The sequence below is a fragment of the Trichechus manatus genome, unplaced genomic scaffold (genome assembly GCF_000243295.1).
Source record: "Trichechus manatus latirostris isolate Lorelei unplaced genomic scaffold, TriManLat1.0 scaffold00005, whole genome shotgun sequence".
Classification (NCBI taxonomy): Eukaryota; Metazoa; Chordata; class Mammalia; order Sirenia; family Trichechidae; genus Trichechus; species Trichechus manatus.
Window position 1 is genome coordinate 9,125,054 of NW_004443941.1, and position 18,125 is coordinate 9,143,178.

At 39.0% G+C, this 18,125-nt stretch overlaps 1 pseudogene; it reads right to left on the reverse strand.

The window, feature by feature from the left end:
* Positions 1-4,514: 4,514 nt before the first annotated feature.
* LOC101353968 (coordinator of PRMT5 and differentiation stimulator pseudogene) overlaps positions 4,515-18,125 on the reverse strand; it is a 36,231-nt pseudogene continuing 22,620 nt past the window's right edge.

An 18,125-nucleotide genomic window follows, 5' to 3' on the forward strand; every position in this document is an offset into this window, starting at 1 on the left:
GTCATCTGGTGTTTTATTTTGGATGCCTACTGGAACCATCCTGTCCTGTTTTTGTAAATGTTTTGATATTGTCTGCTGTCTTCAAGGCATTCAGTAGTTCTTTTTCTCGTTTGTTGAGTGTAGATTTGTTTGTTTCATCCCTTTTTTTAAAAAAAATTTGACTATGTCTGAGCAGGCGGACTGTGTGCTCTTTGTTGTTTGCTCGTCTGTGGACACAATACTTTTCGCCTCCTTCTCCAATTGGCAGGGTCAGTCACTCAGATATGGTACTGCAGGGAAGGTCTAGCTGAAGAGGTGTTACTGGGATGGGTTGTTTGTGGCACTTTCTACAGCCACCAGAGCGGGTTGGTAATCAGTGCAGGGCAGGTTCCACTAGGCCGTGCCTGTGCTGCTTGGTGGTGTGATGTCAAGTGCCTGGTGCAGGTAGGCAGGATGCAGCGGGGTGATTGTTATGTGTGGAGCTAAGATGGATATGGGAGAGAGGAGAGAGGAACAGGAACCAAAAACATACAAACAAACAAAAATGAATGCTAGGGGAGCTTGCCGTTGGAGTGGAGTGCTGAGAGACTATGAAATGGAGAAAAATAGAAAGGGGAAGAGGAAGAAATGAAAAGAATGAATAAATAAAAATCAGAAAGGTTAACGAACTGCAAAGTTCCCAGGGATCCCACCAGTGCAGCTATGAAGTCTGGGGAAGTCGCTCTCAGGTGTTGCAGTACGGCCTGGCTAGAAGGCGTAGAGGTATACAACGCCAGGTGTTCAGGGAACAGAAAGAGAAGGAAGATATGGAGAGACGAGAAACTGAGCAATGAAGAAAGACAAAAAGGGAGAAAGAGGGAAAAGAAAACAAATTAAAAAAAAGAAGAACAAGAAAGGCCCCCCCAAAAAAAGAAAAAATGCAAAAACCAACGAAGAAAGAAATGCTCTCAAGGATCCCTTTGCACGTGTGTGCAAGCTGAGTGGGAAGTTTCCTTGCCACGCAGCACCGCCTGGCCAGAAAGGGCTTCCAACTCAAGAAAAGGAAAAGAAAACAAACAAACAATTCAAAACAAAGAAATGAAGAAAAGCCCCGGGATCCCACCAGTGCACTGGCCCAGACCGGGAAGCAGCTCCACACTCAAACGGAGCTCCACAGCCCCTCAGGAAGAAGCAAAGATGGCGCACAGAGCCAGGTATTTGAGCAAAAGGAGGGGGAGGTGGTGAGAGGTAAGGAAGAAATCAAAAGAAGCAGAAAAAAAAGCAACACTAGCAGCCAACAAATGGCACTCAGTGAGCCAGCTAGTGCAGGCTGGTGTTTCTCAGTCTGAGACTGTTTCCATGGGAAGCAGAGGGGGCCGAGCGTGGGTGAAGAAGGGTAGGGAGTGGGAAAGCATATATCACAAATTACTGGAGCTCTGCAGCCCCTCAGGAAGAAGCAGAGATGGCGCAAGGAGCCAGGTATTTGAGCGAAAGGAGGGGGAGTTGGTGAGAAGTAAGGAAGAAATCAAAAGAAGTGGAAAAAAGCAACACCAGCAGCCAACAAATGGCACTCAGAGAGCTGGCCCATTCGGGTGTGTGGAATCCAAGCAGCCAATGTTTCCCGGTCAAGAGATTGTGGCTGTGGAAAGCAGAGGAGGCCGAGTCGGGGTGAAGAAGGGTGGGGGGGTGGGAAAACGTATGGCAAAAACTACCGGTTGTTTTGTCTCCTGCTGGACGCTCTGTGAGGCTGCTTTCTCATACTCCCTGTTTGCTGGTCTCCAATGGGAGTCCAAGATGGCAGATCTGCGCTGCGTTAGCTTGTAGGGGACCTCTGCATGAATCTCTCCTCGCTCTCCGTTCTCTGTCAATTTTCTCACTCCATTTGGTGCTTGGCTGAGTTCTTTATCTCTTCATTTGATGTTTTAGGTTTTCAGGATTGTTGTATTCTCTGTTTCGCTTAGTTTTTCGGATCTTTGCTGTGGAGGGACGGCGTGGTGCTTCTGCCTAGAGTGCCATTTTGCTGGAACTCAACAACATTCTTGAAATAACTGGACGAAGTTTCACATCTTTGCTCTAGGAACTTTTACAGACATTATCTTTACATCAGCACTTGGAGTATTCATTTAATAAATATTTGTTCAGCACCTAGTATCTTTATGCTACTGTTCTAGATTCTGAGAAAAATAGTACTAGTTAAATAAGAGAGGCAAGGTCCTTCTTCATAAGGAAGTAGATTCAGGTAGGGTGAAATAATCAATAAGCAAGCAAACAAATAAGTGTGCAAGATCATTTCCAGGTTACAGTACATTCTATGAAGAAAAGAATACAAAGCAATGTGTTAGATAATTCCTGGGGTTGAGGAGGGCTAAAGTAGGTTGTCAATTGATGGTCTGGAAAGACCTTGTGAGGGAGTGATATTTGAGGGTAGAAAGAGCCAACCATGCAACTACCTGGTACAGAGCACTCCAAGCAGAGAGAACACTAAGTACAAAGGCCCTGGGATAGGAATGAAATTCCAGAAACTGAAAGGCCTATTTGGTTGAAGTAGAGTGAGTGATAAGGTCAGAGAGGTAAGCCATAGGAAGGAGTTTGCATTTTATTCGAAGTGCAGTGTTAAATCATTGAGTGATTTACATACGAAGGAGAAGTGATCTAATTTATATTTTTGAAAAATTTGTGCTGTTTTCAGTGAAAGTAGGGGAGGGGAAAAGTCATAGAAAATATAAAAACAAAGGGACTCTCTTTGTTATCCAGTGCTGGTATAACAGAAATACCACAAGTGGATGGCTTTAACAAATAGAAATTTATTTTCTCACAGTTTAGGAGGCTAGAAGTATGAATTCAGGGTGCTGGCTCTAGGAGAAGTCTTTCTTTCTCTGTCAGCTTAGAGGAAAGTCCTTGTCTCTTCTCAGCTTCTGCTCCTGGGTGATCTTCATGTGGCTTGGCATCTCTCTTTCACCTTCTTTGCTTGCTAACTTGTGTTTGGTCTTTTATATCTCAAAAGAGACTGATTCAAGATACACCCTACAGTAATCCTGCCTCATTAACTTTCTTTATTACAGACTAAATTGATTATCTGAATTATCATAATAATTATCTTTGGACTAATCAAATGTTGTATTAATTGTTTCTCTAACATTTGTAATCAAGCTATTGTTTCCCTGGCAATGCGTGAGAATCATGTATCTTAAAGAAACCAAATTTATAAGGAACCATAGTTTCACACCTTGAGTTAGTCTTTTGGAAATATCGAGTTGTTCCTCCAAATGTGGCCTTGCTCTGCACATGTCCCAACTAGAAGATCACAGAAGCAGAATGTCTGAACTATGGCATGGTGAAGCAGGGTATCTGTCTATGATATGAGTATAGAAGGAAAACACCCATAGAACAGTCTATGCATAAGAAAACACCCTTATAATTGTGATCAAGGAATCTCTATGGAGATTCATGATTAGAAGGGGGGATGTATAAGGGCACCTTAAAACTGAGCTGTCTGGCAGCACTAAGTGACTGACACAGGTCTGAATCAAGCTCTCCCTTTTGCTGTAAATCCCTACTTCTGCATAAAAAAACATTGCCCTTCCTCCATTGTCCAATCCCATGTTTATCATTTTCTTTTACAGCCTCACCAGAAGCACATTTAACGTCCTTCTAACACCATTATGTTGTTGGAGCTATATGTATTCTCTAAGACAATAGAGAATTTCTCTATAGCTTTCCTCACTTCCTTCTGAACCCTCACCAGAATTGCTTTTTATGTCCGTAGTTCTACCAACAGTCTCTTCAAGGCAATCTAGGTTTTTACTATTAGGCACCTTAAAACTCTTCCAGCCTCCACCAATTCCAAAATCACTTCCACATTGTAGGTATTTGTTAGAGTAGCATCCCCACTTCTCAGTACCAAATTCTGTCTTTGTTATCCAGTGCTGCTATAACAAAAATACGCTAAGTGGTGGCTTCAAGAAAACGTTTATTTTCTCACAGTTTAGGAGGCTATAAGTCTGAATTGAAGGTGCTGGCTCTAGAGGAAAGCTTTCTCTCTCTGTTGGCATTGGAGGAAAGTCCTTGTCTCTTCTGAGCTTCTGCTCCTGGGCAATCTTCATGTGGCTTGGCCTGTATCCCCATCTCTGTTTGCTAGCTTGAGTTTAATCTCTTTTATATCTCGAAAGAGATTGGTTCAAGATGCACCCTACACTAATCTTGTCTCATTAACATAACAAAAGCAACCCATTCCCAAATAGGATTATAACCACAGGCTGAGAGGTTAGGATTTAGAACACATTTTTTTTTTTTTCTATCTTGATTTATAGAGAGCACAACTCCTCTTCCGGACACAGACACAGACACTCACATTTTCCAAGGAGGAGCCCTCAAAGAATGAAACAGCAAGAGAACAGGGGAGGACAGTGGGGGCCTTATTTAACACCAGTCTGTGCACCCCAGACTCAGGGATCACCAAGAACGTTTTCCCAGACACAACAGCTGAACTAAAGGACAGGGAGAGAGACCTTCATGTGGTGATCCCACCCCACCCACAAGGCAGAAAGGCTTCACACTCAATCTTCAGCATCATCAAACTGTCCTATTTCAAAGACCATCTTGGGGTATCAGTGGAGGTGGATGGTGCCAGCTGGAGTCATAGACCCTGTCTCCTTGTGGGGCACAGCATACCCAAGGTTTGACCTCTTGAGAAATGCTCGCCTGGATGTCCTCAGCATCACAGGGATTCCCTTGGTCCATTTTCAACTCCAAGTCCCAGTCCTCATTAAAAAGATAGGCCATCTGTTCCTTGTGCAGGCAGCTGGAAAGCCCTTCTGGCAGCTCCCAGGCATTTGGTTCCCCATCAGAATCCTCATCATCCAAAGCAAAGCCTTCCTCTTCAGAATGGGCACCCTCACCATGGATACAGCTATCATTACGGATGCTCTGTGTTCCTCTGGCTAGCTGATCCCGTGGCCTGCTCAGTCTCTCTCTCCAACTGGTGGGAGTAGTCAAATGTGGCAAAGCCAATCCCCGGGCTGGGAGGCCATGCCAGGCGGCTCGCGGTTCCGCACCCTGGATGCTGCTCCTAGAACACATATATTTTGGGGACACAATTCAGTCCATAATAAGGGCTATATAAGAGGCTATTGTGATGATCCACACAAATTATGATGGTGGCGTAGACTAGATAAGGATGGAGAAGGTAGAGCCACTGAATGTGAAATATCTTTAGAAGCACAAGTGAACAGGCTTATATATTCCTCATTTAATACATGAGAAGATGAATGTTCAGAAAGGCTAAATAAAGATTTCCAAAAACGTAAAGCAAGGATTAATACATAGATGTTCTGATTTTAAGTCTGTCGAATCATTGTTTTAAATGGGTGATTTTTTTTAAAGCTTCAAACTCTCCTTAAATATTGTATTATTCTTGCTGCCTCCGTAGAACATTTCTGTTGCTTACTTAGATCTCTATTCAGTCTCCTCCTTTTTCTTTTTGCTTTATTTTTTACACTTTATTTCTGTTTTACTGTTAATTTTGAAAGAAAATGTAAATAATTTTTTTAAAAATCAGCCATATTGTTTTATATCAAAAACATAATATCTTAACTCTATAAATGACTTCATCCGTAACAAGACTTCAGAATTAGATACTCTCACTGAATCCATAATGGCTCTTTTAAACATCAGCCTGTTCATAACCACATTTAATGCTCAAAGCTCTTCAATCATAAAGATTAAATATCCCCTTTCTATCTCTACATAAGTATTTTTCTCTTGGTTATTAATATCAAAATATTATGCATTTAGGGTTGCTATGAGTTAGAATTTGACTTGATGGCAATGGGTGGGTAATTTGTAATGTATCGGGGGCTTACTTTGACTGTGCTTTCTCAAAATCCAGTCACAGGCCATCTAGAAATATGCCTTGGAAAATCATGTTGGCAATTTTTTGAAACTGGGTTTGTGATGTTTGTTACTGCATACCCACATATTTAAAAATTGACTCTCCTAACAAGTAATTTCTTTATTTAATGAAAATCATAATACAATGTTGTCTTGGACTTTCGTGAAACCTATCACAGGGTAGTGATAAGGAAATTGAAAGGAAATGGGATTTGTTATTGATCGAATTATGTCCCCCCAAAATACGTGTTGGAATCCTAACCCCTATATCTGTGAAAGATGTTGTTTAATGTAATGGAATGTAATCACTTTACATAATGCAATCTACTGTGATGTAATCAAGTGATCAGTTGAGGTTATACCAGTGTAGAGTGGATCCTAAACCTAATCACTTATGAGTTATATAAAGAGCAGCACACTTAGGCAGACACAGGGGGAAGACAGACACCATCTGAAGATTGAGGCAGATGAATCTACAAGCACAAGGAACGCCAACGATTTCTGGCTATCAGAAGTTGAAATAGACACAGAAGGACCTCTGCCTAGAGCCACACCCTGAATTTGGACTGAATTGTGAGAGAATAAATTTCTGTTCTTTAAAGTTACCCACTTGTGATATTTCTGTTACAGCAGCACTAGGTAACTAAGCCAAGGTTCTTCCCCATTGAGTGGCTTGGCCTCTACTGTGAGGGCTTAGTCAGATATCTACCCAAAGCAATATGGGATTTGAGGAAAGATGGTAGGTGGAGATTTGTGCAGTTTTGCCCTTCGATAGAAAGTTTATGTTTACATCACCATAAGGAAATACTTTGGAAATAAGGACAAGAGATTGAACTGCTGATATTCTGTTATTAAGTTATTCCTTAATCCTATAGTTTTAAAGTGACTGCAGTGTGAGTAAATCATCCTCTACCTCAACTCTACTATAGAATAATTTTCAGATTATTCAGATTTAACTTATGCAAATTATTTCTCTATCTATTTATTATTCCTTCTTTCCTTCTGAAAAAAAATTCTCTTCTTGGCTTCATTATCCCATTAGAGGCAACCAGAATTCTCTCAGTTTCTCAGGCTTGCAATATCATTTGCATTTTTTTCCGTTTTTTTGCCTCCCTCATGGTTGTATTCCATACATATTAAACCTCATAGATTCTGTCCTTCCTTTTGTTAAATGATGTCCGTATCCTGTCCCTATTCACATTCTTGAAGTTGAAGCTCAGACTCTTTTTTTTTTTTAAATAATATTTTATTGAGTTTTTGGTGTAAGTTTACACAAGTTAGGTTCCCACTTGACAATTTCTGCACAAATTGTTCAGTGACATTAGTTACTTTTATCACAATGGGTCGGTGTTCTCTTTGTGTTCTGTTTATTCCATTTCCACTATTCTAGTATCCCTGTCCCCTTCTCATCTTTGCTTTTGAGTAATTGTTGACCTTTTGATCTCATACAGATGGTTTTTAAGTAGAGCACCAACCTTACAGGTAATATCCTTTATTTTGTGTGCCACTCTGCTATTTCACTAAAAGGTAATCTGAGGGAATAGGTTCGGTTCTAGGTTTGCAGAGTGTCTCAGGGCAATAGTCTCAGGGAGCCCTCTGTTCTCTACTGTTTCAGTTTGTCTGGCTTTTTTTTTTTTTTTAAGAATTTGAGTTCTGCTTCACATTTTTCTCTCATTCTATCTGGGTCCATCTATTGTGACCCTGGTCAGAACAGTCAAGTGATGGTAGCTGGACACCATCTAACTCTTCTGGTCTCAGGGTAGATGAGGTTATAGCTCATGTAGACTTGTTTCTTCTCTGAGCTTTTGGTTACCTTAGTGTTTTTTTTCTGGCAAGTAGAGACCTGAAGTTGTGTCTTAGATGGCCGCTTGCAAGCTGTTAAGACCCCAGACGCTACTCACTTCACTAGGATACAGATTATGATTTTTGTGAACTCTGTTATGCCAATTGACTGAGTTGTCCCATGAGACTATGGTCCTAAGCCTTCAAACCCAGAAAACCAATTTTGGAAGGTGTTTGGTTATGTCTGAGGAGTATCCATATTTGTGTCTTCAATGAATATATGTGTCTGCACCCACATATTTGTATTTATTTACACATACCTATAGATACTTCAAAGGAACCCTGGTGGTGCAGTGGCTAAGTGCTGTGTTGCTAACAGAAAGGTTGGTAGTTCTAACCCACCAGCTGCTCCACGGGAGAAAGATGTGGCAGTCTGCTTCCATAAAGATTTCAGCCTTAGAAACCCTATGGGATGGTTCTACTCTGTCTATGAGTTGCTATGTGTCGGTATTGACTCAATGTCAGTGGGTTAATGGTATAGATACTTATATCTGTTCTCACCTATGTACATACCTATACCTACCCATGTACCAATTTGCCTATGCTTATCCACATGTGCTCAAACACTTGTTTTTACTTTGGTTATGCTGTGCTCACTACAAACACATTTGGTGCCATCACCAAAAATAACAAGTCTCTACAATATGAAGCATACTTTCCCTTCCCTCCTCATCTCCTTGGTAATCACCAATGAACAATTGGTTTCTCTCTATATATATTCTTGTCTTTTTATAAAAGAGGGATCATACAATATTTGTCTTATGTGCTTGACTTATTTCACTTAGAATTATGCCCTCCAGGTCTATCTATGTTATAATACGTTCTGCAGATTCATCATTGTTCTTTAGGGTTATGTAGTATTCCGTTGTATGTATGTACCACAATTTGCTTATCCTTTTATCCACTGATGGACACTTCGGTTGTTTCCATTTATTTGCTATTTGGGAATAAAGCAACAGTGAACATAGGTGTGCATATGTCTGTTCCTATCATTATTTTTAGGTCTCTAGGGTATATATGGAAACCTTGGTGGTGTAGTGGTTAAGAGCTACAGCTGCCAAACAAAAGGTTGGCAGTTCGAATCCACCAGGCACTCTTTGGAAACTCTATGGGGGCAGTTCTACTCTGTCCTATGGGGTCACTATGAGTCTGAGTTGACTCTACAGCAATGGATTTGGTTTAGGGTTTATATACCTAGAAGTGGGATTGCTGGATCACAGTGTAGTTCTACTTCTAGTTTTTTTTGAGAAAGCACCATATCATTTTCCGTAGTGGTTGTACCATTTTACAATCCCACCAACAATGGATAAGGGTTCCAATCTCCCCAAATCCTTGCCAACATTTGTTGCAATCTGTTTTTTATCAGTGCCATTTTAGTCAGGGTAAGATAGTATCTCACTGTAGTTTTGATTTGCATCTTTCTAATGGCTAATGGGAACTCTGATGGCACAGTGGTTAAGAGCTTGGCTGCTAACCAAAATCCAGAAAATGAAAAATATAACAGCATATACCAAAATATTAACTGATGCTATTTTTGTGTGTGGGATACTGGGTGATTTTTATTCTTTTCATTATTTTCTCTGTTTTCTGAATATTTTACAATATACATATTACATGCTAACTTTACACTTGTATTATTTGCTATGATCAGAGTAAGCATACTTAATCAATAACCTAATAAAGTAAAAATATGACTATATAACAAGAAACCTCAGAGGAAATCACTAGTATATCTGTGGAAAAAGACTTTGGGAATGTTTCTCTCTACTGCATTTCCAAGTTTTCTCATAGGAGTTTGTAATATTCTTTAGATGAAAAAGATTCACAATATGAAGGACAAACAAAAATATCTCTTTTATTCAGTCATTCCTCTAACTCAAATTTTCTGCTCCCTTTTGAACTCTGAGAAAACTTCTTACTTCTATTGATCACTGATGGTTCCCTGTCTTGTATTACAATTATTTCTGTATTTTCCTGATCTCTTTGTATTAGAATTTCATTTTAATAGATTTATATATAGTTCCTTATAGTGCTTAATTCAAAATGGCACAACTATGATCAATTTAATACATTTTTATTCTTGAACTGAAAACCTTTTGACATTTATGTTGGCTAATAGTACTGTGGTTTCTAGCCTGATATGAGTATCCATGAAGATGTACATTTCTTCATACATGTGTTGTTGTTGTTAGGTGCCGTCAAGTTGGTTCCGACTCATAGCGACCCTTTGCACAGCAGAACAAAACACTGCCCAGTCCTGCACCATCCTCACAATTGTTGCTGTGGTTGAGCCCATTGTTGGAGTCACTGTGTCAATCCATCTCATCAAGAGTTGTCCTCTTTTTCACTGACCCCCTACCTTACCAAGCATGATGTCCTTCTCCAGGGATTGTCCCTCCAGATAACATGTCCAAAGTATGTGAGATGAAGTCTCGCCATCCTCGCTTCCAAGGAGCACTCGGCTGTATTTCTTCCAGGACAGACTTGTTCATTCTTCTGACAGTCCATGATATATTCAGTATTCTTTGCCAACATCATACTTTAAATGCATCAATTATTTTTCAACCTTCCTTATTCATTGTTGAGCTTTCTCATGTATGTGAGGCAATTGAAAATACTATGGCTTGGGTCAGGTGCACCTTAGTCCTCTAAGTGACATCTTTGCTTTTTTAACACTTCAAAGAGGTCTTTTGTGGCAGATTTGCCCAAAGCAATGCGTCTTTTGATTACTTGACTGCTGCTTCCATCAGCATTGATTGTGGATCCAAGTAAAACGAAATCCTTGACAACTTCAATCTTTTCTCCGTTTATCATGGTGTTGCTTATTGGTCCAGTTGTGAGGATTTTTGTTTTCTTTTTATTGAGGTGTAATCCATCCTAAAAGTTGAGTCTTTGATCTTCATCGGTGTTTCAAGTTCTCTTTGCTTTCAGCAAGCAACGTTATGTCATCTGCATATTGCAGGTTGTTAATGAGTCTTCCTCCAGCACAACATCCGTTTGTTGAAACATCCCAATTGGTATTCCGTCAATTTCTGGAACCTTGTTTTTTGCCAATGCCTTCAGTGCAACTTGGACTTCTTTCTTCAGTACATGTAGTAATCTAAAAAAAAAAAAAAAAAAAAAAAAAAAGGCACAGTAGAACAGTTCCCCTTTCTCAGATATGTAATTGTGAGCAATACAGAGTGTCTGTCAAATTGGTAATAAACACTGATTTAGGAATGAAGGAACCTATGTTCTAATTCTGTTTTATTACTTCTACAAAATTAAGGGTTTGGGACTGTATCAGTTACATTTAAATTTGCAGTGCATAAAATATCCTTCCAAACTCATTAAAAAATATAATACCTCACTTCACTCCTGTAGATTCTGTATCAGCAGATGCAGTAATTTCCCAGAGTATTAGTTACCCAGTGCTGCTGTAAGATGAATACCACAAATGGGTAGTTTTAAAGAACAGACACCTATTTTCTCACATTCCCCCACATTTGCCTGCATCTGTGTCTAATTTGCTTTTTTATAACTCGGAAGTAATTAGGTTTAGGTCACACCCTATATTGGCATGGCCTCATTAACATAAAAAAGAAAACTCTATTTTCAAACAGAATCACATCCACAGGAATAAGGGTTAGGATTCCAACACATGTTTTGGGGAGGGGGGATATAAATTCAATCTGTAACACCCAGTTTCTTCATTTTATCTAACATGTCTGATAACTTTATGGACCACAGAATTGGAGAATTATTGGATAGAGTGATATCTAGGATCCCTTTTCAGCTCTAAAGTTTTGTGACTTTATGCTCAAAAGTTGTATGCACACTATTAAATGAAATAAAGTGAAGGTTAATTTACATTTATTGAAGGACAGGACTAATAGCAGTTATCTTAGAATTATGGATAATTTTATAATATTCTTCTGTATTTTTCATGATTTTTACAAAAACATGTAATTTTTAACAGCTATAATGAGGTATAATTGACATAAAGTGAAGTACATTTAAAGTGCATGATTGGTAAGTGTTGATATATGTGTTTATATATGTAAAATGGTAGCTTTGTGGATGAGAATCGGCATAAAGCTGATTTCCAGAAGGAAGAGATTAATCATATGCCTGCCTTCCACTTCTCCAACATTTCTGACACCAGCCATCCACATAGTGCTGCTCTCTTTCTCTTACCCTAGCCACCCAGGTCTAGGTCAAATTTACAAATTAAGAGGACACCATCCATGGGTTTGTTAATTTGCCGGAATGACGCACAGAACTCAGGGAAGATATACTTAACAACTATCAGTTTTATTATAGTAAAAGGATATAAATCAAGATCATCATAAGGAAGAGATGCACAGGTGAGGTCTGGGAAGGTTCCCAATGTAGAGCTGTTGTGTCTCACAAAGTCCACATCATGCTCCCTTCACTGACCAGGAAGCTCTCTGAGCCTTTGTGTCCTGGTCTTTATTGGTGGCTCCTGCCTGACGGGCTAAATCATGCCTCCTGAGGCTAATTGATATTGGCTTTCTAGCTGAGTGTTTTCTGATCTGGCCATTCCCCACTCACCAGCATAAATCCTCAGCTGTGGCCTGTAAGTCCCAGAACAATGGACTCCAATTACTTCATGGGTTATTTCCCTGGAGCTGAGGACAAAGACCACCTTATGGTTAAGAGCTTGGCTGCTAACCAAAAGGTCAGCAGTTGGAATCCACCAGCCACTGTTTGGATACCCTGTGGGGCAGTTCAGCTGTGTCCTATAGGGTTGCTATGAGTTGGAATCAACTCGATGGCATTGCTCACTATTTATAGTAGGGTAAATATCCTGGTGGCACAAAGATTAAGCAGTTGGTTGCTAACCAAAAAGTTGGAGGTTTGATCCCATCCAGCAGCTCCATGGGAGAAAGACCTGGCCATCTGCTCCCATAAAGATTATAGCCTAGAAAACCCTATAGGGCAATTCTACTTTGAGTCAAAGTCTACTCTAACAACAGCAACAAACGTTGGATGTCAGGCAACACTGAACAGAAGTACCTGAGATACAGGAAACGCATAAGGAAGAGATGCACAGGCAACGTCTGCAAATATGGTTTTCTTCTTTGCACTCATCCCATCTGCTTTGTGCTTTTAGGGGTTCCTCAAAGTTTCTGGAATGCTACTTATTTGTGAGCATAGTTCTATATGGGAGTATGCATATTTTAATGAACTTTCTATGACTTCAGAAGATTTGGTATGAAAATAAAAGGAGAGGGTGCAAGATGATGGACCACTACCTTGTAACAGAAGTACATTTTATTAGGCTCAGATTTGTAAACCTCACTTTTATTTTTCCTTGTGAATCCAGTGGGGGTTGTTCTATGATAACTGTTTTATCTATCTATTTCCCTTGAATTATGGAGAATCTGGGAAATGTAGGGATCTATCAATAATTTTGCAAGTACAAGCTGTGAGGTCCATTTACTACCAATGTTTTGTTTATAAGAGAAGAATATTAGAAAGTCACCCTATCTGCTAGAAGTTTTCATTCTCCGTAAATCTTCAATACAAATAATTAAAAGCAAGAGATTGAATCAAATTGTTGCTAGGCACAATAAATTTATTATTGCTTTATGATTCAAAGCTCACTGTCCCCTCTCTTGTTTATTGCTGCACTGTTGATTTACTTAATTTAGCATGGAATGCCTAGTGGACCAATTGCCAGGCAGCAAAGTATAAAAGAGTACTGAGCAGAACTGGGCCAGCACTCAAGAATCTCCCAGGACGTCACATCAGCCCCAATGGAGAACTGTTGACTTAGTAATTCTATGTCCATTTACAGTTCATTAGTTGTGATAGTGCTTAGTTTATTTTTTCTCCTTTCTAAATATATATATTTATGTGTGTGTGTGTGTGTGTGTGTGTGTGTGTGCGTGTAAGGATATTTAGTACCAATCAAGACTATTTTATATTAGACTTTTTGAATCAACTAAAATATCTCTAAATATAAAAAATGGCCATATATGACAAGTGTGATTTCCAAATTTCTCTGTTCATACGTAACTTATTCTCCAGTCAGTTCTATCAAATGTTTTCATATGAATGAAGAAATCGATTATATAAAAGGTGGATTTTTTTTTAACTCCTACAATGTGCAAAACAGTAGGGGAGACAAAGAAGAAGAGGACAAATCATTCTCAAGTTGTGATAAGGCAGCTGCAGATAAACAATGCAGATAAGGTAATTTTGATACCATTATAGAAAAGAGAAAGAGTGATCCAAAGCAACATATGAAAAGTTTTCAAAAGAACATGTTAGGGAATAAGTCATAAAAATTAAGAGAAAGTTGTGGTCACTGAACGTTGGTTAGTCTGGAAAGCCTGGAGGAGACTTGACCTGCACCTTGATGGACAGGTTGGTGTAGAAGACACAGAAGCACACTCTTGGTAGAAGGTGCCTGTGTGAGGTAGCTCGGTATCCAGTAACCACCAGGCCTGTTTGAAAATGAAAGAGTGAACCAGCCTAGATGGACTTCATGGCTTATGCTGGGAACAGTAGGAAATAAGACTGAAAAGCGAGTCTGAGCATCTGAGAGTAGAGTAACTTGACTGTGAGGCTAAGTATGACTTAATTTTGTAGATTGATGACATAATTCAACCTACAGGGAATAAATATAACTTAACAACCAGACCACATGAGTTTAGAAGAGGCAAGATAAATGTATTTCAGTAGGTGGGTATTTGGCATCTGAGGAGTCCAGCATTCATTCATTTACTCATTCATTCATTCAACATACTGCCAGGCATGAGCTGTTTCTGTGGATACACTGGTTAATAACATAGCCAATGCTCTCATGGAGCATACACTGAAGAACCAAAATTATGACAAGTGGTTTAAGGGAAGCAAACAGAGAACTTTGCTAGAGAGTAATGGGGGAGAGAGGACATATTTTAGACATGGTGATCAGGAAAAGAGACATAAAGGTAGAGGTATTTAAGGTGAACCTGGAGGAAAATAAAGAACCAGCCATGAAGAGAGCACAGGCAGAGGCAACGGCACCCGAAAGAGGCTGATAAGAGTTTGGCACTTGTGAGTGGTGACTGTGTCCTAGTGCGGTAGTGATACAATGGAAGAGGGGAAGACTAGCATGAGATGAATGGGGAACAAAGGATGGTGACAGGTCATGCAGCACCTTTTATAATCTTTGGAAGGAGGCTGGGTTAAATTCTAAATGCAATGAGAGTAATTGAAAAGTTCCGTAAAGGGCAGGGCAGTGACATATCTGGACTGCAGTGAGACAAGGCAGATGGGGAGAGCTGTTAGGAGGTTATTGTGGCGAGTGATGTTGTTAAATTGGATTGAGGGGGTGACAATGGAAATGGAAAGACACTAAGGACTTTGAGATATATTTTTGGAGTTAGAAGCAGCAGGCTTTCATGATAGATTGAAATTAAGGAGTCACTGGATTTCAGTATTCCTGTTTGAGCAAATGGTGCTGGTTAGCCTGAGGGAGGGATCGAGAGTTAAGTTTGGGATTTGTCAAATTCGAGGTTTCTGTGGAATTGTAGTTGTTGTTGCTGTTGGTGGTGGTGGCCGTCGAGTCAATTCAGACTCATGGAGACCCCATGTGTTACAGAGTAGAACTGTGCTCCATAGAGTTTTCTTGGCTGTAATCTTAATCGAAGCAGATCACCAGGTCTTTTCTTCCATGGTATTACTGGGTGAGTTCGAACCACCGGCCTTTAGGTTAGCAGTTGAGTGCAAACAGTTTGAGCCACCTAGGGACCTTGGAATTGTAGTTAGGTAGTTGAATACGTGAACTTAGACCTCAGAAGATTTTGGGCTGTTTCTTCTCCAATTCTTTGAGAGTCTCCTCTTGTCTCATATCTTAATGTTATGCTTTCCCACATTCTTTCTTTGGCCTTATTCATTTCTCACTTGGCACATTCCTCCTGATTTATAGCATTTACTCCTAAGTTTTACCTTTCACCTGTTTGCTAATGACATCCACTTCTTTATCTTCAATTTACTTCTCTCTTCTGAATATATAGGTCTATATATTTAACTGCCTAGTTGGCTTTTTCTTGTATATTTTCATATGTACCTAAAATACCATACAGCTGTCTAAGAACCAGCCACACACTGAGAAACCTGAAACTGCTCCTCATCGCATCTTTTGTCCTCTCGCTTCTGCTACAGTCACAGCCTAGTCCTGTTGAACAGATTTTTTTTTTTTAAATATCCTTTTTGTTTAGTGTTTATAAAAATCTGCTCTGCTTCCAATTAGTTTAGTGCTGGCATCTGAGATGGAGCCGAACATACAGGTGGGTGTTGGATGGCCCCAGCTGTGAAGGTCTGTAAAGACAGAAAAACCTATTGCAAGGTTAGGCAAGGGAGGGCAGGGAAGTGTCAGGGTTCAAGTCATGATTTAGAAGTTCTAGGATGATTAATTGGGCACCTGTGAGCTAGATGGATGTGGGCGAGAAGAGACTAGAACAGAGATAGCTCAGAGAGGGAACAATAATTCTAACGAAAACAAGTTTTTCCTAAGAAAATTATAAAATGGGATTGTACAAAATCAAAGCTGCTTGTATTTCCCTTTTCAAATTCATTTTTAAAAAATTTCCATTAAACTTCATTGATGAATCAGTTTGAAGGGGATGAGAGGTGGAAAAGACCACCTTCAGCTGGTAGAACATAGAGCCCTTAGAACTTTTCCCTGGGCTTTATAATACTGTCTCATTTGAAATGTGTGTCATAGAAAACCTCTTACTGTGACTCCAGAAAATTAATCTTCCTAATGTCAAACCTATTGTTACAATTTATGTTGTATAAGATGTAATGCAAATTTCTCCCACATGTAAACACGAACTCTCACACCTTTAATCATCTTTTATTCTTAGCACATTTGTTTCTTATAGCATAGATTGCCAAATCATTTTCAAAATCACGTTATTTGACGTTAGAAAATGTTTCATAAAATACTGTAATGCTAGCATATTTATCATGGTTGGTGATGGGAGTATAATGTTTAGCGTTGAGTTAGATGTGTCCCTCTGGGTATACATCATTAGTATCCAGGTGAATGATGCTTTCCAATGGAGACCAAGGGCAGACTTGAAGGGAAAAATGAGCCACAAAAGGACAACCATTCTAACAAGGATGTAAAGCTGAGGAAAGTCGCACTGTGGTGACTTTGGGATGGATTTGGGTTCACTATAGCAGTGGCCAGTCCAAGATAATCCTATATTTGAATATCACTAGTACTGATTTCCTATTTTATAATTCCCATGCTATGTGAAAGGGGCCCTGGTGATGCAGTGGTTAAATGCTCGGCTGCTAACTGAAAGGTCAGTGGTTCGAACCCACCAGCTTCTCTACAGGAGAAAGATGTGGCAGTCAGCTTCTGTAAAGATTACAGCCTTGGGAACCCTATGGGGCAGTTCTACTCTGTCCTATAGGGTCGCTATGAGTCAAAATTGACTCAACAGCAAGGGGTTTGGCTTTTTTTTGGTCACTCACTTATTTGTTCACTCAGTTTTAATGAGCTCCATGTACAAAGAACATTCAAAGACAAAACCCACGGTTTCAAAGCAGCTTATAGTTTAGAGAGAGGGCAAATGTTTAATAGTATGTATTATGGAAAAAATGGTAAGAGGTATTTGGCTATAAAACCAAGGTTGTGATCCCCATTATTGGATCTACATTACTAGGAACATTTAAATTCTGCAGCTTTCCTCTTTCTAATAAATGGTTTATATGGTCCCCATCTACATCTTTATCATGATAACATTGGAAGAATTCACAATTTCAATGTATACCTTTGAAACTAAGATCTTTCCTAGGAAAAAAACCCATCATATAACACTAAGCATAATGTTATAAACATTATTAGCACTCAGAAAATATTAAGTCACCCGTATGTTGAATGAATGAATGAAAGATCACATGATTATGGTTTAGAATAGTGAAGTAATTTAAAAATGTTTAGATTCGCTTTTGAAATAACTTTCAGGCACTACAATTAAATTCAGATATGATATATCCAATGGGAATATTCTTAGAATCAGAACTTAGGGGACTCGGAAAGCTAATATTAACCATTTGTTCGAACCGTATCTTTTTACAGAAGAAAATTAAAAGAAAAAAAATAAGATCCAGTGACAATGATCTATCTTGTAGTTTACACAAGTTAGATGATAACTGATTGATTTTATCTCTTGTTTAGTCTTTTTTCTTTCTTTATACTACACTAGAAAAAAAAAAGTAGACCAGAAAAACTCATAATTTGATCCAGTGATAAATGATGAAACAAATGAGTATAGTAATAACCATAAATATTTATACATACAAATATGTTTATATAAATATAAATACATAAATCTATGTATATACATATAAATATATTGCCTATTTATATTTTTATATCTATATAAAGATATATATATTTATAAATATAAATATATATATACACC